Here is a 26,568-nt window from a genome sequence, read left to right as displayed (position 1 = left end):
GTTCAGATTCAGTAGCTGATTTTTGAATGTCCAATATTTCTGCTCTAGCATCACTCCATCGCTCAGCCTGTGATTGTATCACATACATGGGGGAGCTAGTTCGGGACATAGCCGTTTGTCTAGCTATGCTGTCTGCAAAGGCATTTCCTTGGCCCACTTTATCCGTGATCCTTTTATGAGCACTGCATTTTACTATCGCTACTTTCTTTGGGCCAAGCAACGCATTTAGGAGATCACGCACTAGCTCTCCGTGCATAATGTGTTCTCCATGTGATGTCAGAAACCCACGCTCCCTCCAGAGTAGCCCGAAGTCATGTGCTACTCCGAAGGCGTACCGGCTGTCTGTGTATATGTTCACACATAGGCCAGCACTCAATTCGCAGGCTCTTGTCAAAGCTATCAGCTCTGCTGCCTGAGCCGATTTCTGTGGTATCCTAGCTGTTTCTACCACTGTCTTAAGTGTCGTGATCGCATAAGCTGCGGAAGTCGTGCCATCTGGCAGCCTTAAACACGATCCATCAACCCACAGTTCCCCATCCACATCTGGAAGTGGCGCATCCTGTAAGTCAACACGACCCTTTGTCTGTTCCTCGGTCAGGAAAACACAATCATGATGTTTTTCTTCCTGACCCTCCTCGGCCGGATAGGGCAATAAAGTGGCAGGGTTCAGGGTAGCGCATCTTTTTAGTGTAATATGTGGCGCCAAAAGTGTCAGCTCGTATCCCGTTAGCCGTGCACTCGTGAGGTATTGGGTCTTTGTTTGGTTTAGCAGAGCATCTACTGCGTGAGGAACTAACACCAGCAGTTTATGCGATAACACTATTCCCTCACTCTGTCGTATGGCCACTGCCGTTGCTGCTACCGCTCGAAAACACCCAGGCAACCCTCGTGCTACAGGATCCAAAATGGCAGAGAAGTATGCACATGGTCTCTGCTTATCCCCGTGTAGTTGCACTAACACTGACAACGCGCACCCATCATTCTCGTGCACGTACAATGTGAAAAGTTTCGTGTAGTCTGGTGTGCCTAACACGGGTGCAGAACAAAGGGCCTGTCTCAACTGTTCAAAAGCCTTCTGACAATCATCTGTCCATTCTAGAGGCATTGGTGTAGCTTTGGACAATAATGCTAGCAAGGGTTTTATGATGTGTGAAAAACCCATAATCCACTGTCTACAAAAAGACGTCAATCCTATGAAGGCACGTACATCTCTCTGCGTGCGGGGGACTGGTGTATCTAAAATTGGTTGAATTCGATCAGATGTTAATGCACGCCCCTCCTTAGACAACAGATGACCGAGGTAGGTCACCTGAGGTCTACAGTATTGGAGTTTCTTTTTCGAAACCTTATGATTGGTTTGTGCCAAAAAGGAAAGCAACGCAAGTGTACTTTCCTCACATTGTGCATAAGTGTCAGCAGCAAGCAGAAGGTCATCCACGTACTGGATGAGAGCAACGCCAGACTGCAATTGAAACGAATCTAGCTGCCTTTTCAAAGCTTGGCTGTAGATGCTAGGGCTTTCAGTATAACCTTTGGGAACACGACAAAATCTATACGATTTATTATTTAACGTGAAGCCAAACAAGTATCTGCTATCAGAATGAACAGGAATGGAAAAGAACGCATTCTTTAAATCAATTACGCTAAACGTGGTGGCCGTGGGTGGGACCAGCGTAAGCAGAGTCGTAATATCGGACACCACCGGGTATTGGGGAATGACAATTTTATTGATCTCTCGCAAGTCAATAATAAAGCGATAGACTTTGTCGTCAGTATCTCGTTTAAGGATCGGAAGAATAGGACTGTTGCAAACATTATAAGGGACCTCCTCCACAACCCCTGCAGAAATCAAATCCTGAACAATATGTGTCAATGCAAGTTCACCTTCTCTCGAGATCTTATACTGTGGTACTCGTGGTAGAGGGGCCCCCTCCTTAACAGTAATGTGTATTGGTGGAATACGCATCTCTCCCACATCCGTATCCGAGGTCGCCCATAACGTATGCGGCAGAGAGGCCAAGGCTGGGATATCTGAGATGGCGTAAAACCTGTCGGGGTCAGGATAATTGTCATTCAGGATAACCCTCACTCCCTCAGGAGCGCAACGTATCGTTGCTCGAAAATATTTAAGCAAGTCAATACCCAGGATGTTATCTGGTGTGTGGGGTGATAACAAAAATTGACCAAAACTAAAGTATTTGTCAAGACATAGTGCAAGGGGCTTGGACAATGGGCTGGGGGAGGGTGTGCCATCAAACCCTACACATGTAATCATTTCGCCAGACAGGGGAGCCCTCGGAACCAAGTTTTTCGACAAAGCGCTACGTGTAGCTCCTGTGTCAACTAGAAATTGATCAGTAGAACCCAGAATACCCGCTGTTACATATGGACCCTGCTGATCTACCGGCACTTCAACTGATTCCTTACCCCATCCTACGCAGTCCTATGCATGCACATAATCCTGATGCTCCACATTCTCACCCTCCGAAATCTGATACTGATTCCGCCTATCAAACGTGTTACGTTCATCCTGGCCACGGCCCCTCTCCTCAACCCTTCCACGATCACTTCCGCCACCTCTCGCTCCCGCATAACCTCCTCTCGACCTTCCGCCTCCTCGACCACGCTGACTACGCTGTTCGCGAAGTACCGGACAATCTTCGGCCCAATGCCCAAACTCCTTACAATAAGCGCACTGATCCCCCGCTATGTCCGTACGACCATACGACGTATTTCCTTCACCTCGTCTACCTCTATCATTCCCTCTACCCTGTGTTCCCCGAACCTGCGCCAACATCACCTTCGTTTTCAGTTCCTTCGCCTTCTTCTCTACACTTTCTTTAGCCTCCAATTCCTGCCGCTCATAGTACTGAGCCATAGTTAACAAAGACGCTGGGGTCGCCGTGGCCCAGGAACTTTCACTCGACTTCAATCGTTTTGCAATCTCCGGTAGGAGATTAGCCACATACTTATCTACAAACAGATGTCGACCCGTATCGTCTGTTAAAGATTGACCACTGTAATCATGGAATGCCTCCTCAAAACGTGTAAAGAAATCTGAAACCGTTTCATCGGGTTTCTGTTTACACGACGTTAGCATAGTCCAATCGATCTTTTTAGAGGGAACAAGCGTCTTTAATTTAATCAAAATAGCTGCCGGAAGATCTAGAATTAACTGACAAGGCTTACATGCCGGTTCCCTATCTAAATCGGCAGCATTTATTTCTTTCCATGTGCCCCCCAATATTGTTTCATCATTATTTTTACGAATCTGCCTCCACATATCAGGTGGTAAAATTAACCCAAAGAACAAATCTATATCCACAAGAGTCATCACACAGGACGAAATAGCTCCTTCCACCCCTTCATAAAATGCCGCCGGATTTTTCCGAAGATCAGGTAGAGAATTTTTCAATGCCATAACATCTGCTCTATTCCAAGGCGTGTATACCCAATTATATACAAAATACCCTTTCGCATCCTTTGACAATTTATCATCATCTGTACCTTCCCCTTTGGGTGGAACATACAAGGGCGCGGCTTCACGCATAGGCATAACATGCAACGCAGAACTCTTATCTGAACCCCGGAGAGAACACTCCTTAATCTGCTCATCAGGCGCCGACTCGGCCTCCTTTTGCCTCCTTTTCCGCTCCTCCCGTAATCTGGTCGTTTCATCTCGCAATTGGATCAATTGCTTGAATAGGTCATCGACATCTGCAAGATCAAATAAACCTTTATCCAAATTCTCACGATACACTGACAAAGCTTTAGGTTCTAACGTATCTGAAAGATCACGATACGCGGCAACAACTTCATCCGCAAAACTAGACAAAAAGTACATTAATTCAAATTCCGACCATTTACCCCTCTCTGCAATCACCTCAGACTGAGAAACACAGTTCTTATTCACTTTACGAGCCCAACTACGTAAATGTGCGGACCTCTCCGCAGTAAACCTGAGAGCGGATACACCTTTCTTTTCCGACTTATCCTGCCCATCATCTCCCGGATCTTCAGCTGGAGCCGTCGGCGAAACGTACGGAGGCGGTGACCGATCTAGCAATGAAAAATCATCAAATTCATTATTAAGGACAGGATAAAGCGGTCGGCGAATAGGAAATTGACCAGTCGTTTGCAATTTACGTTCCCGTTCCTCCCTCTCTCTCTTCTCCTGAGCCTCCTTTTCCTCAAGCTGCAAAGCCTTATCCCGAACAGCCTTGCGCTGTTCTTTGTCCGCCAAGGCAACTTCACGCTTCATACGCTCACGCACCGCTTTCTCCCACATTCGCACACAATCAAACATGTTTTGTCTAGACCTGCGTTGAAACAAACATTGCTCTACAAACTGTACTTTACGTAAATCGAATGACCCATGTAGAGGCCATTGCAATTCAGGATCGGCCTTTGTGTACTTATGCCATAATTTACTGTACATAATAGGAGGAAGGCCAAGTTTGATGTACATCTCGCGATTTGGTGTTCCCTCTGGGGGAGCCGGCTGTGCTTCCGCTAACCTAATTGTGGTACCCTCTCCAAGACAGCACATCCCTCGGAGTGTGCTAAAAACAGGCATGTTCAAAAAGTATCACGAAAACATGACACCGTACAAAAATGGCACTTACAGTACTTCACACAACTGTGCCGCTCAGAGGAAAAAAACAAAGTTAGAGAAACATCTCTACATGCCTGCCTATGTGAAGTGCACTACACATATAAGTTCAAAGGATCACAAATTCACAAACGTTAGCTAACTCAAGTCAAATCACAGATCGTAGGACTTCGGCAAGCGCCCGAGGACTACCTTACCGAACACAAATCATAGAACTTCAGTAAGCGTCCGAAGACTACCTTACCGAACACAAATCATAGAACTTCAGTAAGCGTCCGAAGACTACCTTACCGAACACAACTCTTACCCAAATTTTCAAACGTCCAGATTCCAACTGCCAAGGTCTTGTGATCAAATCAGCCAAACGGCACTTTCCCGGCAACACAGACGATCGAAAACTCAGTCGGGGACCGGCGCCACCTGGAAGGTCAGATCGGAAGGAAAGGAAGAAACACCGTGGGAGCCAAGACTCGGGTCACTCGTGGCAGCGCGCGTCCATGGCGAGTTTCCAAGCCTTCGTCACGACCTCTCCTTCGGGCATCCGAGTCACCGATGAGTCCCTTCGTGGTCGCCAATTTGTAGTAATCAGGGTTCCCAAGGCCTACATGCACCGAAGTTAACCCACTTACACTCAAGAACTGTTGGCACGGAAACTGTAAAAGGCAAAGAACAGGTTTATTAAGACCCCATGGGGTGGTGGTACACTCAAACAGCACCCTTCGGTAATGCAAGAGGTATCACACCGAACACCGGTGTGACCCTGATTTATATACAGTTTTGGGGCAATAAAAGGTAGGCGGCACAAGTTTAGGACACATTTATATACATATATGGTCATGTTTTGGAACACTGCCAGCTCATTGGAGGGGGCACAACTCCGCTGGTCAGTTTGGCGCACATTCCTGAAGGCTTACTGGTCAGTTTGGACTGCGCAGGTGCAAGCTTGACCAGTACTAACAATAGCCTGTTGCTGGGCAGACTGAAGTGGTCAGTGGAACGGACAACGGACTAAAGGGGCACGCCGGCCACGAGGCCGCTTATGGTCTAAGATGGCCGCCGCAACATTCAAAATGGCGTTTTCATACATAGCCAAGTTAAGGAGGACAGCGTGTAGTTTCAGCTAATCGCTAACGCGGCCATGCCAATTACGACACAGCCTTGTGCGCCCCAAGCAGTGTCTGGTTTCTTTCAAACCTCCCTGCTACAATCCACTATCTCCTGTCTGGAGGGTGGTGACACCCTCCTGCGACAGGAAACCCTTTGTCCAGGCCCCATTTGGCTGAGTTTCGGTCAGCTGCAGGGGTCCAGACTCTTGTCTGTGGCAGAGGCATCCATTTTGTGGATCTAAGGTCTTTTTAGAAATTAACCGCATTTAAGTAAAGCAACATGTCTTACCCCTCTAGAGGGGTGGAATGCTATCCCCGTCGCCAGAACTGGCGAGGGGATAGTATTCCAAATCGTATGACACCTTACACGACATGTTTTGATAAAGCCAAACCAAAGTTGCTATATAACCGCGAGGATTATAAGGCACTTAAGAGTATATGGTATGGCATTATCCTGAAACAGCTTAGGGAGTTGTTCCCGACAGCTGCAGACAGGCTCAGCTCATGCTAGAGCTCCATCTCACATTAAACCACGCACTCTGCCTCCAGGATTGATGAGGCCTTCCATAGGAGTGGCTCACAGGTTTATATGTGTCCAGATATAGGTTTAGATATAGGTATACTATATCTAAGTAAGGGGTGATTACACCACCTTACCCCAGCTGAGTGATCAGCCAGTTGTGTCAATTTAAGAACCAGCCAGGGGTGGCAAAAGATATGCTGCAGCCCCTGGTAGGCCTTGGTGGCCCCTATGCCCTGGGCACCTATAGTGCATTATACAGGGGCTGACAAGGAGTCCATTTCCAATTGTGGTATGTACCTAGGGTACATGGAATCCATTTTACAGAGAGAGCAGATGGCCTGGGGCCCTGATTAGCAGGGAACCAGGTCAACTAAGTCAAAAAACCAGCTAAACACAGGCAAAAAATCAGGGGTATCCATAGTCAGGTAGCCACCTTCCTACACCGGGATATAGAGCCGGGGACCATAGGTGAAAATCTAAGATGCACCGGTTGTGACCAGGATATAGAACTTGAGACCACACACGTGATCATCTAAGCGTCACCATTTGTGACCGGGATATAGAACCTGAGACCACACGTGATAATCTAAGATGCACCATTTGTGACCAGGATATGCAGCCTGGGACCACACACGTGATAATCTAAGATGCACCATTTGTGACCACTATATGGAGTCTGGGACCACACACGTGATAATCTAAGATGCACCATTTGTGACCGATATAGAACCTGAGAACACACCATGATAACCTAAGATGCACCAGTTGTGACCTGGATATAGAGCCGGGGACCACACATGTGATAATCTAGAATGCACTGGTTGTGACCTGGATATAGAGAAGCAATCTCCACAGCACTGAGCCCTTGATAATAATGTGAATATAGTCAAAGCAACTTTAAAAGTAGTTATTGTAAAATTATGACTAAACCTGCTTAAGTGTAATGGTGATCAGGGTAAAGCAAATGGGAATAACGACTGGGCCCAGAAGACAGACTTTACAAAAACGTTGAGTTTTATAGCGATGCAGCACCTGATGAAGGAGATTATTATGAGCAGTTTGTTCATTTAGATGCTCCGGGTAACAGAAGGTTCTGTCTGCATCAGGATTATGAGTTCAGCAGGAACAGCACCTGGAGATTTCGACTGCTTCTGGCTGGCACAGTCTCTGGGTGAAATACATAGACTAGAAATTAAATTTATATAGCACTTACTACTCCTCATAAGACTTTGAAGCGCATTACAGTCAGTAGCACACTACCTACCTGATAGTCCAAAGTTAGTAGTCTGCCCGTTGATTATTGGGGTTAGTCTTGCATGCTAAAGGAAACCATTCCTTGCGTTCGTTTCTTTGTGGTACGTTAGTGACTTAGGTGTGATCAATGGATGGGTTATGTGAGAAGCAAATGATTTTAGAAAAAAGCTTGACGACAGGCTGGAGGTTTAAGAGCAGTTTATATATAGGAGAGGCATAGAAGGGAATCAAAGGTGCATTCAAAATAAAGGAGGTAAAAAAGAATCTGAGGTTATGCAGGATTTTAAGGAATATACCAGGGAGGGTTTTTGCAACCGTGTGCAATCTGTGGAAAGAAACTGTTTCATAAAGTGGCTTTTAAAGACTTAGCAAGTTACTCACCTCGCTACAAAAAGCATGCTCGAACCAAACACAGCGAGGCTAGTTTCTGCATATTATTTCCCAAAACTCCTAGTCCCTATTACTGCCCTTTCCAGAATTACAGAAGAGAGTAAATCTGGGATTTGGGAGGGTGTGCATCCCATTGAGGACAGGGAACTAACAAGGTCTTGAGCAAATAGTAATTATGCTTGTAAAATATCCCAATTATCAGGATATTTTGCATTATGCTATTTCGTGTATTTTTTATTTTTTATCATCGCGTGCATTTCAACATGAAAATGTGCGAGATGCCAGCAGGAGTTTGGACAAAAAATGTCTTCCTGTGAGACATCTTCTGCTCGAATCATTTTCTTGCCAGTGTTTTGTGAGATTTTTTCTCCTGGGATCTGTTCTCCAGCAGACAAAAAAGTGATGTAAAATACTGGTGAACTACATTCTGCTGTGAAATATGGCAAGAAAAAAAATCTAGGGATTTGTTTCACACCCCCTTACAAATAACAGGCCACTTGTAATGCTAGACAAGTTGCCAGTGGTCGGTCTCCAGGGACAGTGAGCAGGCTTTAGGGAAGGCGATGTTGTTGTTCTTATTAAGCCGCAAACTACCTCAGGCCAAGATTTCTAACTTTGCATTAGTGACTGGAATTTCTTTGTGTGGACTTTTCCTCTATCCACAGGTACCGTCACTTGACTGGTGTTGGATATTCGCACAAGAATCCTGCGACTCCTGCAGAATGACATAGGTATCGTTTTGATTTCCTGATCGATTGAGATTTGGCAGTGTGGCTTTTCCTGCTGCGCTATGGACGGAGACCCTTTCAGATGGTGGCTGCGCAGTAGCGTGTTGAGGAGCCTGGCCTACCTATGGAGGGAGCCCAGATACGGACGCTGAACATTGACAGGTAACACCGGCAGAGTGTGAGACTGAAGATGAGTCAAAACACAAAATTGTCCTTCAGTGCTTCATCTATGCCTTCTTTTAAATATATTATCATGATATAAACAATTTTCATTAAAATTAATTTGTAGTTTTGTCCCTTGTGAACATCTTTAAAATCCAGGCTTAGATTTGGTTATCAAAGGCCAGTGTTAACACTCCTGATCTAATGATATCATTAGTGGTTGTTGTTTCAGTTGATAATGGTGCTTGGCATTCCTAGGGACTCCTCTAATGTTCTGAGGCTCTTGGTAGTTGATGGAAATCAGAGAACGGTGCAAGTAGGGATAATGTAGACCTTTTTTGGACCAGCTGCTGAGTGCTCTGCATAGTATGATATCAGGATTTATAATGGCTAATAGAAGGGTTGACAAAAGAGCATTGTGTCGGTCACATGTGGATTATTAGATTTGGCATTTGAATTGGGAATGTTTGGCTTTTAAGTGTTGTGGGAAGCTGGCTCTCTATATAGTGGACCAAAACAAGGTACACTGTGTGGAGAGTCCAGGCGACCCTTATTGGTTTACAGAGGCAACAATGATGACACTAAAGGCTCTCTCTATTGTGATAGTGTGGGCGAGCAGTTTAGGCTTATTAGAGGGTAGTGCTAAGCATTCATTTTACTCAGAGAGACCATAAATGAGACGCCCACTCAAAAATAATTCTGAGACCAATTTAGAAAAACAACTTGTATTTTTATATAAATTGTGAGACCAAAAACTTTGTTATAAAGTAAGTACTTTTTAAATATCGATTATTATAGGCAAGTAAAGTGGTCACTTAAATGCATCTTTACGCAGCAGTCCTTTCCTATGGGGGAAGGGCATATGTTGCATACAGTTATTTTCAATTGGTTTCTGGGGTTCTCCTTCAGGACTTCAGTTCAGAGGGGGCCAAGGTCCAAAGTACCACCAGCAGTTACTTGTTACTTACCCAGGGGTATCCTGGTGCAGAGGTGCTGGTCCGGTTGGTAGCTTTGCACTCTACGCTGGTGGAAAGAAGGGAGGCCACCTAAAACAGGCTGCAAAGGGGTACTTGGGACAAGCTTGGGAGCTCTTTGCGGAGGACTCTGGTCACAAGGGTCCTGGGAGCAAGAAAGCACAGTCAATTCTTGGGTACCTGGGCTGACATGCTTGGATGCAAATGTTCAACCGATAACTTTGAAGGCCGAAGTGGAGAAGGGTTCCATGTGAACAGCAGTTGAACATGGGTCAGTCGGTCCTAAGAGTTGGGCTGGGCTTGGTGCATTAAAGGCCCTTGTGGTTGTCGGTCTCGCCTGGGAGGGTAATCCACCAATACGTATGCTGTACATAGGGAGGAGCCAAACAGGGTAGAACCTTTTTTCAAGTCTTTGATGAGGTATGCTTCGGCGTGTTAATTTCATTTCGTGCCAGTGTTATGTTTAGAATGTCAATACTTTGCTCTAAGATGGAAGAACATGAGAGATTGGATAAGGGTCCTAAAATCACTTTCAGGAAGGAATGATTCCACTTTTTTCAAGAGGTAGAGCTGGTACAATGCATTCTTGGTGTTCTGGGAATGTGCTCCTTGAGAGACAGCTCATTGCCAAGTATGAATTGACATGATTTGGCGCCAGTTGATATTTATGGGGGTTAGCTATTAGTTCCTTTTATTTTTCTAAAGCATTTCTTAATGTGACTTTTCTAAATTGGTCTACCTATATCAAGTAACAAATTTGATCCATGTATAGAGGTCAAATGGCAGTACCTCCTGCACAAGAAGATCAACTCGATGCTTGTGAAAGAAACATAAAAAACAGACTGTCAGCTGGTGGATAAATAACAATGCGTTGCGTATTAAAATTATCTCCACATCTAACAATGATCATCTCAACAGTACTGAGTAGTCGAATAGTTATGTTATGGAGATTTATAGCGGGCACTGTCCGCCGAGAAGATATGCTGGTGCTGAGCAGTTGTGGATTTAGGCACACCTAGGATCTAGTGAGGCTACCCGAACAGTTAAACCAGTAACCCCTTGCTAGAGGGAATGATATTGGCTGACGTGCCCTGTTTAGTTGAAGTGTTTATTTCTGATTCCTACAATGAATAATCTGGCCTAATGCACTGTTTGCCTACCTGATGAAAATGTTGAGTAACTTCTAGAAGAAGGGGGTTACAGATGGTTAATGAAAGGAAATGTTTACTGTTGCTAATGAAATGTTTTACATTTAATAAAATGTGGCCTGATCTCCAAAGAGTTTTACTATTGCCTTAAGAGTTGGTTATTGCGGAGTAATTACCTGGTTTATCCCTGCTAACTGAACCGTTACTTCTGTCTAATGACATGGTTATTCCTGCTAATGGGTCTAAGGAAAGGTTCACCCTTGCTTGGTGAGGAGTTGATTGACAAGGGCATGAGTTGTCATTTTCCGGGTGCTGATCAAGAGCCATTTGAAAATCTTCCTCACCATCTTCAGGGTATGGAATCATGAGGCGGTGATGGCATTGACTTGGGTGGTCATGTCGAGTTTGGTGTCGATGATGATGCCAAAGTTCTTGGTGTAGGTAGTGGAGGTGGGTGTTGATCCTAGCTCTGTTCACTGTAGGAACTGGGGTCACCAGTTCCCCGGGGGTAGCCTGGCACGAGCAGGTAGGCACCTGAAAGCTCAGGTGTTAAGTGACTACACAGCACACACATCCACTGACACAATAAATGCACGTACAGATTGAGACCACACCAGTGAGTGGGATTAAACCACTAGCTTTTATCTATGATAAAATACAGGGTATTCAATTACTCAATACATTAGCTCCTCAAAGCATTTCATCAGGGGGGTGGGGCAATTCAATATTCACTGTAGCATATCACCATAAACATTTCATGAAGCCCGCCCCTGCAAGGAATTCATTAAAGAGACATTCAAGTACATTTCATGTAGAGCCATCAATAATCATCGTAGCAATAACGCATTTCATTAGAGTGGAGCAATTCAGTCATTACCATTGCATTAGAGGGGCAAGGTTCCTCACCCAACTTGGAAGGCAGCACCTAAGCCCTGTCACTCCCAGTGGCATAGGTCCCTGACTAGGCCCTACCGCCTAAGTCTCCTGCGTAGGGTCCCCCAGGTCAGTGATGCCCCAACTGACTAAAAAGTTTCCCTCCCTTCTTTATATATGCCCAGGTCACGTGTCCACTCTCTGAGGCGGCAAAAATAGACTCCGCCTCTATTCTGGAAGGTTCCAGGAGCTTCCCCACTCTAACTATGGGCAGGCAATGGAAGGCTGGTATTGCAACAATGTTTGGGGTCCCAGCCAGCTCCTGGCAACTAGGGTGCTACACAAAAAGACCACGCTGCAGTAGCAGGGGCCTGTGGCAGCCATGTTTGAAGTAGATAGCACCTGCACCTTAGCATTGATTAGCAATGGGAAGGTGCCCGGAGACCTAAGGCCAACAAAAAAAAATGGTGGGAAAAAATGAGGCAAGGGCGGAAAAATAGGGACAGACCACTCTAAGGCTGACAGGTCTAACAGCCACCAAATGGAGTATCACAGTGTTGTGCTCTTCTTCTCAAAGATCACGATTTCGATCTTGTCGTCGTTCAGCTTTAGACAGTTGGTTTGAACGTGATCATTGTAATGGGCAACTTGTCTGTGAGGGAGAGAATGTGTTGCGTTTCAGCATAGGCGAGGACATTGATATAATGCGAGCGGATGATGCTGGCTATAGTGATCATGTATGTGTTGGAGTGGGCCAGACTGTGAGAAAGTGGCTCTATATATACTGGACTAGAAGGAAGTACAGTGTGTATAGAGTCCACCAACCCCAGAGGTATGACAGAGGTTAAAGTCAGGCCTGACCTTACACTCAAAAGTGGTAGCTTGGTTGAGCAGTAAGGCAGTACCAGAGGACAGTGTAAAGCATTTGATGTACACACTCAGTCAGCAAAAGGTTTCACACACTCAAGGACTGAACTCCAGGCCAATTGTTTGTATATCCAAAGATATGGTTGTTTTATTTTTAGAACCAACAGTTATAAAAATATACTTTTCAACTTACGAATACTCTCATGTAAATACTTTGCAGAGGAGCAATAAGTTTGTACATACAATAATCACAGGTTAGCTAATAAGCAAAACAGTTCTGAAACACACTCTAGCATTGAGCTCAATGGGTTTTCATAGGAAAGTACAGTTGATTACTTTATGGATTACTTTGGTAGTTCCAGGACTAGATCTTAGATTCAAAGCTGAAACCAGATTAGCAAAAATGTTTTAGTTACAGTGATGATTTTTCCTGAATATAAAGCTGTTTTAAAAGTTCACACCTAGAAACTTTTCGAGGTGATTCTCACAATGTTATTCAATAGGAGGAAATTCAGGTTACCGGTAAAGTACGATCGCGTTACTTTTGTAACCCAGCACTAGTCTCCGAGGGCCAGCACTGGGGGCTTAACTCAAAACAGGTAGGTAATTGCGTTTCAGTATTTCGTATGATTTTTAAAGAATAATTGCAGTTTTCAAAAGTAGAAGGTACAGTACTGGCTTCTCTCCTGATCACAGGTGAGTATTTTCGGATTCGGTCTTTGGCTGATTTTATAGGAATATTTTCATTTTCCAAAACTTCACACAGAAAATTTTCGAGTCAAAAATGGGTCAATGTTATCTAATGACAGGTAAGTGAATTACCGGTTTCCAGGTGAGTACTTGGTTGGTGAAGTTAGGGTTCTTGGTATAGACTCCGGGGTCCCCCAGGGTCAGGTGAGTACAGTTAGTTCCGTCCCAGCGGCGCCGGGGCGGCCGGGTGCAGAGGTAGGTAGGCCCAATGTTATCCAACGAGGGACAGGGGGCCTTCGGTTGGTGGCTGCTGGCGAGCAGGCCAGGCGGCTCTGGGAGCTGGGCTCCTGGTCACTTGCTCAGGGCAAGAGGGGAAGTAGGATAGGGCAAAGAGGTCACAGCCAGCGGCACTCGGTCGGCTGGGTGCAGGGTGCTTTTGAGCCGTCGGGCGCTCAATGTTATCCAATGAGGATCTTGAAACAGGAACAAAGGCTGCAGGCTCGGCGACGGTGACTCTCCAGGGGCGACCAGCACTTCGAGAGGTAAGTTGGGATGTTGGAGCACAGGTAGGTACCCCAAAGGGTGGCACAGGGGGCCGTGGGGCGCCGGGTGCAGGGGTGTCTTTGGGGTCCGGAAAAGCTTACCCTCGGCTGGTCGCGGTTGGGGTGGCCCCTGGTTCAGAGTCTGCAGGCGTCAGCTGGTTCGTCGAGGAGGGTCTTTGGGCACTGGACTTCGGGTCCCAGTCGCCGGGGGGACGTCCTTGTGGTCTTGGTTCGGGTTTGCCTGGCCCGGGCTCGGCTGGTGCGGAGTGGGCTGGTTCGGAGCTTGCTGGTGGGCACCAGGTGGGTTGTTGCAGCAGAGCCTCTGCTGATGGGAGTCCCAATCGTCCAGAGGGTCAAGGCAGGCAGGTCCTCTGGGTGTCCCAAGGTTGCTGTCTGCGGAGGTCGCCGGGTTTAGGCAGGAGCAGGTTTCAGGATCAACAGACCGGTAGGGCTGGGGCCAAGTCAGTTGTTGTTGTCCTGTTGTTAGCAGCTGCACGGCGGGTCTTCTTCTTCTTGATCTTCTTTCTTCTTTTTGAAATCGGGATCTCAGGAAGGAAGGTTTAGGGAACCCCTAAATACTAAATTTAGGGGCGTTACAGGTAGGGCAAGGGCAGGGACCAATGGGTTCCTGTCCTGGGGTGAGTACACCCCCTAGCCTGCTCCTCTCCTGTGGGAGGGGGCAGGAGCCTAGCTGGGATTGGGCCTTGCTCCCCATCTACAAGATGGCATGAGCCCGAGGTCGTGCTTCACCTCGCCTCCTCCACCTGAGGGGTGGAGTTGGCACAGGTTGGCACACCCCCCTTCCTGATGTAATTTTTCCCGCCAGTCTTTCCACCAGAGTTCCCCGAGGGGGGGTAGAACTGGTGGGGGGGCTGGTTGCTGGGTACAGCAAATGGTCTGGAGAAGCTCTCAGAGGCGGTATGCCTTTGAAGCTTCCCCCTGTCCATCCTGGGGAGGAGACATAGCACCTCGCCCAGGATGTGCTTTGTTGCAGAACCAGGAGAGCGAGGGGCTCTCCACCCAGGGGTCCAGCAACATGTCTGCTGTGTAGCAGCCTCTGCAGCCACTCAGCCCAGACGTGGATTGTAGGTTCGGGTTTTTGGAGGGCATCTCTAAGATGCCCTCTCGTGCATTTTACATGAAATCCCACACTGGCATCAGTGCGGGTTTAATGTCCTGAGAAGTTTGGTACCAAACTTGTCAGTCTTCATTGAAGCCATTATGGTGCTGTGGAGTTCGTGAATGACAACCTCCCAGCACCATAGACTCTTAAATGGCAACACTGAACTTACAGTGCCCAGGAATGGCCCTGGGTACTGTAGGGGCACAGGGCCCAAGCACCTGTGCCCTCACCTCTGGCATAGGTCACCCAGCTAGAGGAGTGACTGAAGTATGCCAGGGCAGTGGGTTCTGTGGGCATGGCACACATGTGTGCCATGTCGACTCCTGCTTTAGCTTTGTATTTAGGCACTCAGCCTGCAAAGGCAGTGTGCGGGAGCCAGGGTACAGGGCCCCTGAGGGTGGCACAATAAGTGCTGCAGCCCTCAGGGGTCTTCTCTGGTCACCATTCCCTGGGTACCTCGGGTACCATTTACTAGGGGCTGACAGGGGCCAGAGATGCCAATTGGGTATTTTGTTTCAGCATAGCTTTTCTTTGTAGGGAAGGAACACGGGCCCTGTGTACCTGAATGGCAGGGACCCAGGGCATACTCAGTCAAAGTACATCAGCAGTTCAGAAAAAAGTGGGGGCATACCAAGGCAAGAAAGATGGCACTTCTCACACAACCCCCTCCCCCCCCCAAACGAAAGGTGATGAGACTAACCTTGCCCTAAGGAGTGTTCAATGTCTAAGTGGAAGAACCTGGAAAGTCCATCTGCATTTGCATGGGCAGGCCCTGGTCGGTGTTTCACTTCAAAGTCCATACCCTGGAGGGAGATGAACCAGTAGTTTTGGATTTTCCCCTTTCATCTGCATTAGCCATCTGAGAGGTCTGTGGGCAGTTTGAACCAGGAAGTGAGTCCCAAACAGGTAGGGCCTCAACTTCTTCAGGGACCAAACCACAGCAAAGGCCTCCCTCTCAATGGCACTCCCAACGCTGCTCTCTGGGGAGTAGCCTCCTGCTTATAAGCAACAGGTTGGTCTTGGCCTTCCTCATTGATCTGGGAGAGGACTGCTCCTATCCCCAGCTCTGAGGCATCAGTCTGCACTATGAACTGCTTGGAGTAGTCTGGTTCTTTTAGAATGGGCGCTGAGCACATTGCTTCTTTCAGGGTGTCAAAAGCCTTTTGGCAGCTAACAGTCCAGTTCACTTTCTTGGACATTTTATTGGAGGTGAGTTCTGTGAGGGGAGTCACAATAGACCCATATCCCTTCACAAACTTTCTGTAATATCCAGTCAAACCAAGGGATGCCCTGACTTGAGTCTGGGTGGTTGGAGCTGCCCAGTTCAGGATGCTCTGGATCTTGGCCTGTAAGGGTTGGACTTGGCCTCCACCAACAAGGTAGCCCAAGTACACCACAGTGCCCTGCCCTATCTGGCATTTGGATGCCTTGATAGTCAGTCCTGCAGATTGCAGGGCTTGCAGAACCTTCCCAAGGTGGATCAGGTGATCCTGCCAGGTGGAGCTAAAGACAGCAATATCATCAAGATAGGCTGCACTGAGGGATTCCAACCCAGTCAGGACTTGGTTCACCAACCTCTGGAAGGTGGCAGGGGCATTCTTTAACCCAAAAGGCATCACAGTAAACTGATAGTGCCCATCAGGGGTGGAGAATGCTGTTTTCTCTTTGGCTCCTACGGCCATGCCAATTTGCCAGTACCCTGCAGTCAAGTCAAAGGTGCTTAGAAATTCTCTGCCCTAGTTTGTCTATCAACTCATCAGCTCTTGGGATGGGGTGAGCATCTGTCTTGGTGACAGAGTTGAGCCCTCTATAGTCCACACAGAACCTCATCTCTCTCTTTCCACCCTGTTGATGAGGTTTGGGGACTAGAAGCACTGGGCTGGCCCAGGGGCTCTCAGAGGGTTCAATCACCCCTAGCTCCAGCATCTTGCTGACTTCAGCTTTGATGCGTTCCTTGACTTGGTCTGATTGTCGATAGATTTTGTTTTTGCTAGGGTTACTGTCACCAGTGTCCACGTCATGGGTACACCAGCTGGTCAGACCAGGGGCCAAGGAATATATGCTAGCAAACTGCTGCAAGTCCTGCTTGCAGTCAGTCTACTGTTGGGGAGAGAGGGTGTCTGAAAAGACCACTCCATCTACTGACCCATCTTTTGGGCTGGTAGAGAGGAGATCAGGGAGAGGTTCACTCTCTGCTTCCTGTTCTTCATCAGTCACCATCAGCATGGTGAGGTCAGCCCTGTCATGGTAGAGCTTGAGGCGGTTCACATGGATAACCCTTTTGGGTGTCCTGCTGGTGCCCAGGTCCACTAAGTAAGTGACCTCGCTCTTTTTCTCCAGGATAGGGTAAGGGCCACTCCATCTGCCTTGGAAAGCCCTTGGTGCCACTGGCTCCAAAACCCACACCTGTTGCCCAGGGTGAAATTCAACCATGGCAGCTTTTTGGTCATACCAGTGCTTCTGAAGCTCCTGGCTGGCCTCAAGATTTTTGGATGCCTTGTCCATGTACTCAGCCATTCTGGACCTTAGGCCAAGCACATACAGCCAGATTCATCATGGTCCCGATTTGCGAGTCCTTAATAGCGATTATTAAGGAATCGCTATTAAGGACTCTCAAATCGGGATTCATGTAGAAATTGCAAAATAAATTGCGATTCCTACAGCCTCCTTATTTGCGATTAGCAAATTGCTAATCGCAAATAAGGAATAACTCCCCATTCATTCCTATGGGCCTGAAGGCCCATAGGAATGAATGGGGAGTCAATCCTTATTTGCGATTAGCAATTTGCTAATCGCAAATAAGAATGCGATTTCAAGGGTGCCAGGGGTGTCCAAAGGACACCCTGTAGCACCCCTGAAATGGAAATGTAGCCTGATGTTGCGCACACACATGTCCAAAGGACATGTGTGTGTGTAACATACCACTTAGAAATATGCACTAAAGTGCATTTTTCTAAGTTTTCGCTATTTACCACGAAGTCAGACTTCGCGGTAAATAGCGGCCGGAAATTGCGAATTCGCAAATTTTAAAAGTTTCATGAATTGCATTTAAGGAATCTCAAATAGAGATTCCTTAAATGCTATTCCTCGCTAAAATGCGGTTTCTGTAATAGCGAATTTTGCATTTGGGATGATGAATCCCAAATGCTAAAATTGCGCTCGCAAAGGGCCAGATTCTCAGAATTTGGCCCTTTGCGAGCGCAATTTCCCTTGATGAATCTGGCTGATAGTCCACAATGTCCTGTTTGGGTTCTTGAGAGGCCTCTCCCAACCCTCTTTTACAAGACAAAGTGGTCCCCTTACAGGATGACCAAACAGAAGTTCAAAGGGTGAAAACCCCACTCCCTTCTGTGGCACTTCCCTATAAGCGAAAAGCAGGCATGGCAACAGGACATCCCATCTCTTGAGTTTTTCCGGGAGCCCCATGATCATACCTTTCAATGTCTTGTTGAACCGTCCACAAGACCATTGGTTTGTGGGTGGTATGGGGTAGTGAACTTGTACTGCACTCCTTCCACATGTGTTTCAGGTAAGCAGACATGAAGTTGGTACCTCTGTCTGAAACCACCTCCTTAGGGAACCCTACCCTGGTGAAGACACCTAGGAGGGCCTTGGCTACTGCAGGAGCTGTAGTCACCCTAAGGGGAATTGCTTCAGGGAACCTAGTAGCACGATCCACTACTACTAGAATGAATTTGTTCCCTGAGGCTGTGGGAGGCTCTAGTGGACCCACAATGTCCACACCTACCCTTTCAAAGGGCACCCCCACCACTGTCAGTGGTATCAGGGGGTCCTTTGGCTTGCCCTCTGTCTTGCCACTGGCCTGACAGGTAGCACAGGAGCACAAAAACTCCTTCACTTTTTGGTTCATCTGGGGCCAGTAAAAGTGGCTAACCAACCTTTCCCAAGTTTTGGTTTGCCCCAGGTGTCCAGCTAGGGGGATGTCATGAGCCAAAGTTAGGAGGAACTCCCTGTACTTCTGTGGCACTACCACTCTCCTGGCAGCTCCAGGAGTGGGGTCTCTTGCCTCAGCATATAGTAATCCCTCTTCCCAATAAGCTCTGTGGGTACCACTGACATCTCCCTTGGCTTCTGCAGCTACTTGCTGCCTCAGGCTCTCAAGAGTGGGGCAGTCTTGCTGACCCTGGCACAACTCTTCCCTAGTGGGTCCCCCTGGGCCCAGGAGTCCGGCCTGGCAAGGCTCAAGCTCCATAGGCTCAGTTCCCTCTAGGGTTTCCAAGTCCTCTCCCTGAGGAGAGGGGTCCTGAGAGGCTTGCTGTGTAGAAGCTGGTTCCCCAGTCTTCTTGCTTTTCTCTTGGTGGGTTGGGCCATACTTTCAGGCTCCAAACCCACTTGTTCACCCTTCATTTTGCTGGGTGCTCTGGTTTGGACACACACCAATCTAGGGATAGCCAGCATGGCTGCATGGGTTACTTGCTCAACTTCAGCCCAGGCTGAGGTCTCCAGGTCATTTCCAAGCAGACAGTCAGCTGGCAATTGTGGTGAGACCACTACCAGTTTCAGGCCAGTAACCTTCCCCCATCCTAATGTTACCATATAAAGGGGGCGTTGGGTGGTAATGCTGTTAGCATTGGTGACTGGGCACGTTTTCCCAATCAGGTATTGCTCTGGGGAAACCAGCTTTTCCCTTACCATAGTGATGCTGGCACCTGTATCCCTCAGAGCTTCTACTCTTGTTCCATTGATGGAGGGGTATTGCATATATTTGTTACAGTTGGTTGGCGACCCAGCCACACTGGCAACCTCCATATTCCCCAGGCAGACTAGACTAGCTTGAGTGTATTCCCAGATTTGCTCTGGGCACTCCTCTGATCCCATCTGTAGATTTACTGTCCCTGGAGTAGCTGGAATGGGTGCCTTAGGGGCTTTGTTGTAGGGGCAGTTCTTGTCTACAGTTAAATGTCTCAACTTCTTACAGTTGTTACAATAGGCCTTGTTAGGATCAAAGTTTCTTCCCCTATAGGGCTGAGGCACATAGGGAGTAGATGGGGACTCACCCCCCTGAACAGGTTTTTGGGGCCCTTTGGAAGACTCAGACTTTTTATCTGGGGGATTCTCACCACCTTTCCCCTGGGGGGGGGGGGGGGGGTTGTGACCATTTTTGTTTGGTCACCCCCAGTGGCTGTCCTTGTCACCCTAGTCTTGACCCAGTGGTCTGCCTTCTTTCCCAATTCTTGGGGAGAAATTAGACCTAGGTCTACCAAATGCTGATGTAACTTTTCATTTGTGCAATTACTCAAAATATGTTCCTTCATAAACAAATTATACAATCCAGTAAAGTCATGCATATTGTGTCCAGTTAACCAACCATCCAGTGTCTTTACTGAGTAGTCTACAAAATATATCCAGGATTGGGTCTGGGTTTTGTGAGCCCCCTGAACCTAATTCTGTACTGAGTCCAAATCCCTCAATCAGAGTCTTCTTCATGAGGTCATAGGACCCTGCATCTGGCCCAGAGAGGGTCAGAAGCCTGTCTCTGCAGTTACCAGAGAACAGTTCCCACAGGAGTGCCCCCCAGAGTAGTTTCTTTAGCTGTCTGATATCACAAGCCCCCCCAAGGATGTGAACCATTTGGTGATGTCATCACCTTCCTCCAATCCCTTTGGGGATTTTAGGATCATAAGATTGCTCTCTGTCCTTGTTATTGGTATTGCTGCCACCAGAGATGGGGGTTAGGCCCATCTCTTTTCTTTCTTTTTCTAGAGCCAGGGGCCTGGTCTCTAGGTCTAATCTCTTGGCCAACTTTGCTAGAAAGTCGTCCTCTGCACTGGGGTTTCCCCCAATGGGGTTTCTAGGGCCCAGTCCACCTGTGTGGTTCCTAGGCTCCCAAATGTTGACTATTGGAATCAGGGGGACAGAGACCCATCTTCCCTAAGGATGGGGGGGGGGCATTATCCTCCCCCTCTTCCCTCACTTCTTCCTCTGTGTGGGTGTCACCCTGCTCAGAGGGGTGGTCTTTTGCATACTCAGCCAGGAGCTCCTGATAGTTCTAACCCTCTACCCTAGCTTGTAGTGACTTTTATTTTTCAGAACTTCTAATGGGACTTAAGCAAGGCCTTACCAGAGGTTTAGTATTTTTGGAAAAGACCAATTTCAGAACTCTAAAGGTAATTTGAGTTCTGCTGTGTGATCAGATAGTAACCAAGTAGGCCAACAAATGCAAGTTTGTATCCCACCGCTGCCACCCATGTGAGAAAGTGGCTCTATATATACTGGACTAGAAAGAATTACAGTGTATATAGAGTCCACCAACCTCAGAGGTATAACAGAGGTTAAAGTCAGAACTTCAGTCAGCAAAAGGTTTCACACACTCAAGGACTGAACTCCAGGCCAATTGTTTGTATATCCAGAGATATGGTTGTTTTATTTTTAGAACCAACAGGTATAAAAATATACTTTTCACATTACGAGTACTCTTCATGTAAATACTTTGCAGAGGAGCAATAAGTTTGTATACACATTAATCACAGGTTAGCTAATAAGCAATACAGTTCTAAAACACACAATAGCATTGAGCTCAATGGGTTTTCATAGGAAAGTACAGTTGATTACTTTATGGATTACTTTGGTAGTCCCAGGACTAGATCTTGGATTCAGTCCTGGGGTCTAAGCTGAAACCAGATTAGCAAAAACGTTTTAGTCACAGTGATGATTTTTCCTGAATATAAAGCTGTTTTAAAAGTTCACACTTAGAAACTTTTCGAGGTGATTCTCACAACGTTATTCAATGGGTGGAAATTCAGGTTACAGGTAAAGTATGATTGCGTTACTTTTGTAACCCAGCACTAGTCTCCTAGTGCCAGCACTGGGGGCTTAACTCAAAACAGGTAGGTAATTGCGTTTCAGTATTTCGTATGATTTTTAAAGAATATTTGCAGTTTTCAAAAGTAGACACTTAAAAGAAATTTCATAGAAAAGCAGACAATGGGTTCCTATGGAGAAAATACAGGTTTCTAGTAAACTCGCTAGGGATTACTTTTGTGGTTCAGTACTGGGCTGAAAGGTACAGTACTGGCTTCTCTCCTGATCACAGGTGAGTATTTTCGGATTCGGTCTTTGGCTGATTTTATAGGAATATTTTCATTTTCCAAAATTTCACACAGAAAATTTTCGAGTCAAAAATGGGTCAATGTTATCCAATGACAGGTAAGTGAATTACCGGTTTCCAGGTGAGTACTTGGTTGGTGAAGTTAGGGTTCTTGGTATAGACTCCGGGGTCCCCCCAGGGTCAGGTGAGTACAGTTAGTTCCGTCCCAGCGGCGCCGGGGCGGCCGGGTGCAGAGGTAGGTAGGCCCAATGTTATCCAATGAGGGACAGGGGGCCTTCGGTTGGTGGCTGCTGGCGAGCAGGCCAGGCGGCTCTGGGAGCTGGGCTCCTGGTCACTTGCTCAGGGCAAGAGGGGAAGTAGGATAGGGCAAAGAGGTCACAGCCAGCGGCACTCGGGCGGCTTGGTGCAGGGTGCTTTTGAGCCGTCGGGCGCTCAATGTTATCCAATGAGGATCTTGAAAAAGGAACAAAGGCTGCAGGCTCGGCGACGGTGACTCTCCAGGGGCGACCAGCACTTCGAGAGGTAAGATGGGATGTTGGAGCACAGGTAGGTACCCCTAAGGGTGGCACAGGGGGCCGGGGGGCGCAGGGTGCAGGGGTGTCTTTGGGGGTCAGAAAAGCTTACCCTCGCTGGTCGCGGTTGGGGTGGCTCCTGGTTCTGAGTCTGCAGGCGTCGGCTGGTTCGTCAAGGAGGGTCTTTGGGCACTGGACTTCGGGTCCCAGTCGCCGGGGGACGTCCTCGTGGTCTTGGTTCGGGTTGGCCCGGCCCGGGCTCGGCTGGTACAGAGTGGGCTGGTCCGGAGCTTCCTGGTGGGCACCCGGTGGGTTGTTGCAGCAGAGCCTCTGCTGACTGGAGTCCCAATCGTCGAGAGGGTCAAGGCAGGCAGGTCCTCTGGGTGTCCCGAGGTTGCTGTCTGCGGAGGTCGCCGGGTTTAGGCAGGAGCAGGTTCCAGGATCAACAGGCCGGTAGGGCTGGGGCCAAGTCAGTTGTTGTTGTCCTGTTGTTAGCAGCTCCACGGCGGGTCTTCTTCTTCTTGATCTTCTTTCTTCTTTTTAATATCGGGATCTCAGGAAGGAAGGTTTAGGAAGCCCCTAAATACTAAATTTAGGGGTGTTACAGGTAGGGCAAGGGCAAGGACCAATGGGTCCCTGTCCTGGGGTGAGTACACCCCCTAGCCTGCTCCTCTCCTGTGGGAGGGGGGCAGGAGCCTAGCTAGGATTGGGCAGGGCTCCCCATCTACAAGATGGCCGGAGCTCGGGGTTGTGCTTCACCTCGCCTCCTCCACCTGAGGGGTGGAGTTGGCACAGGTTGGCACCCCCCCTTCCTGACGTAGTTTTTCCCGCCAGTCTTCCCGCCAGAGGGACTGGTGGGGGGCTGGTTGCTGGGTACAGCAAATGGTCTGGAGAAGCTCTCAGAGGCGGTATACCTTTGAAGCTTCCCCCTGTCCATCCTGGGGGAGGAGACATAGCACCTCGCCCAGGATGTGCTTTGTTGCAGACCCAGGAGAGCGAGGGGCTCTCCACCCAGGGGTCCAGCAACATGTCTGCTGTGTGGCAGCCTCTGCAGTCACTCAGCCCAGACGTGGATTGTAGGTTCTGGTTTTTGGAGGGCATCTCTAAGATGCCCTCTCGTGCATTTTACATGAAATCCCACACTGGCATCAGTGCGGGTTTAATATGCTGAGAAGTTTGGTACCAAACTTGTCAGTCTTCAGTGAAGCCATTATGGTGCTGTGGAGTTCGTGAATGACAACCTCCCAGCACCATAGACTCTTAAATGGCAACACTGCACTTACAGTGCCCAGGAATGGCCCTGGGTACTGTAGGGGCACAGGGCTCATGCACATTGGCCCGCACCTCTGGCATAGGGCACCCAGCTAGAGGGGTGACTGAAGTATGCCAGGGCAGTGGGTTCTGTGGGCATGGTACACAGGGATGTGTGCCATGTCGACTCCTGCTTTAGTTCTGTACTTAGGCACTCAGCCTGCAAAGGCAGTGTGCGGGAGCCAGGGTACAGGGCCCCTGAGGGTGGCACAATAAGTGCTGCAGCCCTCAGGGGTCTTCTCTGGTCACCATTCCCTGGGTACCTCGGGTACCATTTACTAGGGGCTGACAGGGGCCAGAGATGCCAATTGGGTATTTTGTTTCAGCATAGCTTTTCTTTGTAGGAAAGGAACACAGGCCCTGGGTACCTGGTTGGCAGGGACCCAGGGCACACTCAGTCAAAGTACATCAGCAGTTCAGAAAAAAGTGGGGGCATGCCAAGGCAAGAAAGATGGCACTTTCTCACACAGACTGATTGAGAATCCTTGCTGAACTGTGCAGATCAGGTCACAGGTGTCTGAGGTGTTCAGTGCAGGGTGACTGACTGGGTTCTTCTAGTCGGAAAGAAGCAGATCCTTCGGAGTGTGTGTCCTTAGATTCCCATTTCATGTAGGCGTTGTATTGGTGGGAGACTGTGTCAAATGCTGCGGAGAGGTCTTGTAGGATGAGGGCCGCCGTGTTTCCTGTGTTCAGTCATACGAATGTCATCTGTGGCAATGATGGGGCACTTTCCGTGCTGTGGTTCGGTCTAAAACCAGACCGAGTGATGTTGAGGAGTTGGTGGCCGTTGAGGTATTCGGTAAGGTGTTTGTTGATGATTTTCTCTAAGACTGGGAGTAGGGAGAGCTTTGAAGAGGCTGCAGAGGGTTTCTTAAGCGATGGGAGGCGTGTTTCTAAGCATCTGGTAAGGTTGCAGAAGAGTTGGAGGCATTCAGAATGGGTGTGAGAATGGCGCAGATGTGTTGCAGTCTTCTGGAGTAGCAGCAGTGAGGATAGGGGCACAACGGGTCTCCTGAGTGGATAGACTTCATGGTGGTAATGGTTTCTTCCGGAGTGATGACAGGCCGTGTGGTTACAGGGCTCGAGAAATCCACTCATACTCACCATGGTGAGTCAGATTTTATCAGGTAGAGCTATTTTTAGGGCTTAGTGTCCGTGTCTGGCGAGCTGCAAAGAGCAGGTGTTCTGCCCACTCAGAAAGTGAATGAGCAGTCAAGATGCCTTTAAACGTTTGAATCTTGTAACTTTTGCTGTGTGTTTAAAGAAATAGGTCAAATGTCTTCTGATAAATTACTGCTTATTTTTCTTTTGGAGATTGGTGCTTTTATTTCTCCGACTTCAAAAGTTAGAGGATTTTGTAAAGTGAACTGTCTAACAGTCATGCTTGGCGCACGACATTTAAATAGGTTGTAAATGAACAGTACACATGTTTCAAAATATATTACAGTAGTTAGACGCACTTTTATAATTCTAAGGTGAGATGAAAGCAAAGATTTTAATATGATCAACACAAATCAGAATATGATGTGCAAATGATAAATATTTGCTGATACCTGATTTCCATACACTGTATCAGTACAACTGTATGGCAGTAGGAAAGATTGTGGACATTTCATTAGAAAATGTCTGTCTGTAAATGACAGTGCGTTACTGCATCATTCTTTAGTGATATATTTATTAAAAGTGAGTTTTAAATATGAACTGAGAAACATTCCTGCCCCCCACCGTGATGACAATTCCATTAGGTAGGGGGACAGTGGCAGTGTTTCCCGGACCCGCTGGCTCGCCTGGTATTATCAAGCCTGCATTATCAGCCTTGTGCGTGTTGCGACAAAAGTGATTTTTAAATATAGGAAACTGTGGAATTGTTTTTAATGTGACATCTGTGACATCAGAAATTTAAAACTTGCACACACTCGCACATACACGCCGATATCACCTGTGGCATTAGCTTTGTAAGCGCTCGCTTCCCCGTGATTTTGCTACGGGGAGGGAGGACACCACTTCCGGTTTCGCTGAGCGGTTAGCGCTCTAGCGGCCAGGGCTGACGGGGCTATTTAGGCTGAGCATTTCTTTTCCGCGCTGCGGTAGGGGGACAGTGGCAGTGTTTCCCGGACTCGCTGGCTCGCCTGGTATTATCAAGCCTGCATTATCAGCCTTGTGCGTGTTGCGACAAAAGTGATTTTTAAATATAGGAAACTGTGGAATTGTTTTTAATGTGACATCTGTGACATCAGAAATTTAAAACTTGCACACACTCGCACATACACGCCGATATCACCTGTGGCATTAGCTTTGTAAGCGCTCGCTTCCCCGTGATTTTGCTACGGGGAGGGAGGACACCACTTCCGGTTTCGCTGAGCGGTTAGCGCTCTAGCGGCCAGGGCTGACGGGGCTATTTAGCCCTCGCCCCCTCCTGAGCGCGCAGCGATCGCGCGCAGGAGAGCCGAAGACAACGCCGAAGACTAGCCAAAGAGTGGCCCGTCTGCGCCCGTCCGCGACTGGACGGGACCAGGGGCTAGCCACTCTGCCCCTACACATCATGGATGGCCACGCGACTGCTCCTAGTATCAGGTATTCACCTCATACTCTTCTTGCCATACAACCCCAGGGCAAATATAGATGCACTAATAGAACGCCAATATGTCCTGATGGCCCCTTCTCCTGCATCATATGCGGATTTC

At 47.9% G+C, this 26,568-nt stretch overlaps 1 protein-coding gene across 2 annotated transcripts in view; it reads left to right on the top strand.

The window, feature by feature from the left end:
• The window catches only part of CCDC142 (coiled-coil domain containing 142), a 187,886-nt gene that overhangs the window by 14,393 nt on the left and 146,925 nt on the right, over positions 1-26,568 (top strand). The window contains exon 2 of one of the 2 annotated variants that reach the window (XM_078678788.1): positions 8,551-8,775. The exons of the other annotated variant lie outside the window; for it this stretch is intronic. The gene's annotated coding sequence lies outside the window, so the exon portion shown is untranslated. The remainder of the gene's footprint in view (positions 1-8,550; positions 8,776-26,568) is intronic. 2 annotated transcript variants of the gene reach the window in all.

The sequence above is a fragment of the Lissotriton helveticus genome, chromosome 2_2, assembly GCF_964261635.1.
Source record: "Lissotriton helveticus chromosome 2_2, aLisHel1.1, whole genome shotgun sequence".
Lineage (NCBI taxonomy): Eukaryota > Metazoa > Chordata > Amphibia > Caudata > Salamandridae > Lissotriton > Lissotriton helveticus.
The sequence above is the reverse complement of the archived record's forward strand: the minus strand, read 5'-3'. Positions and strand labels throughout refer to the sequence as shown.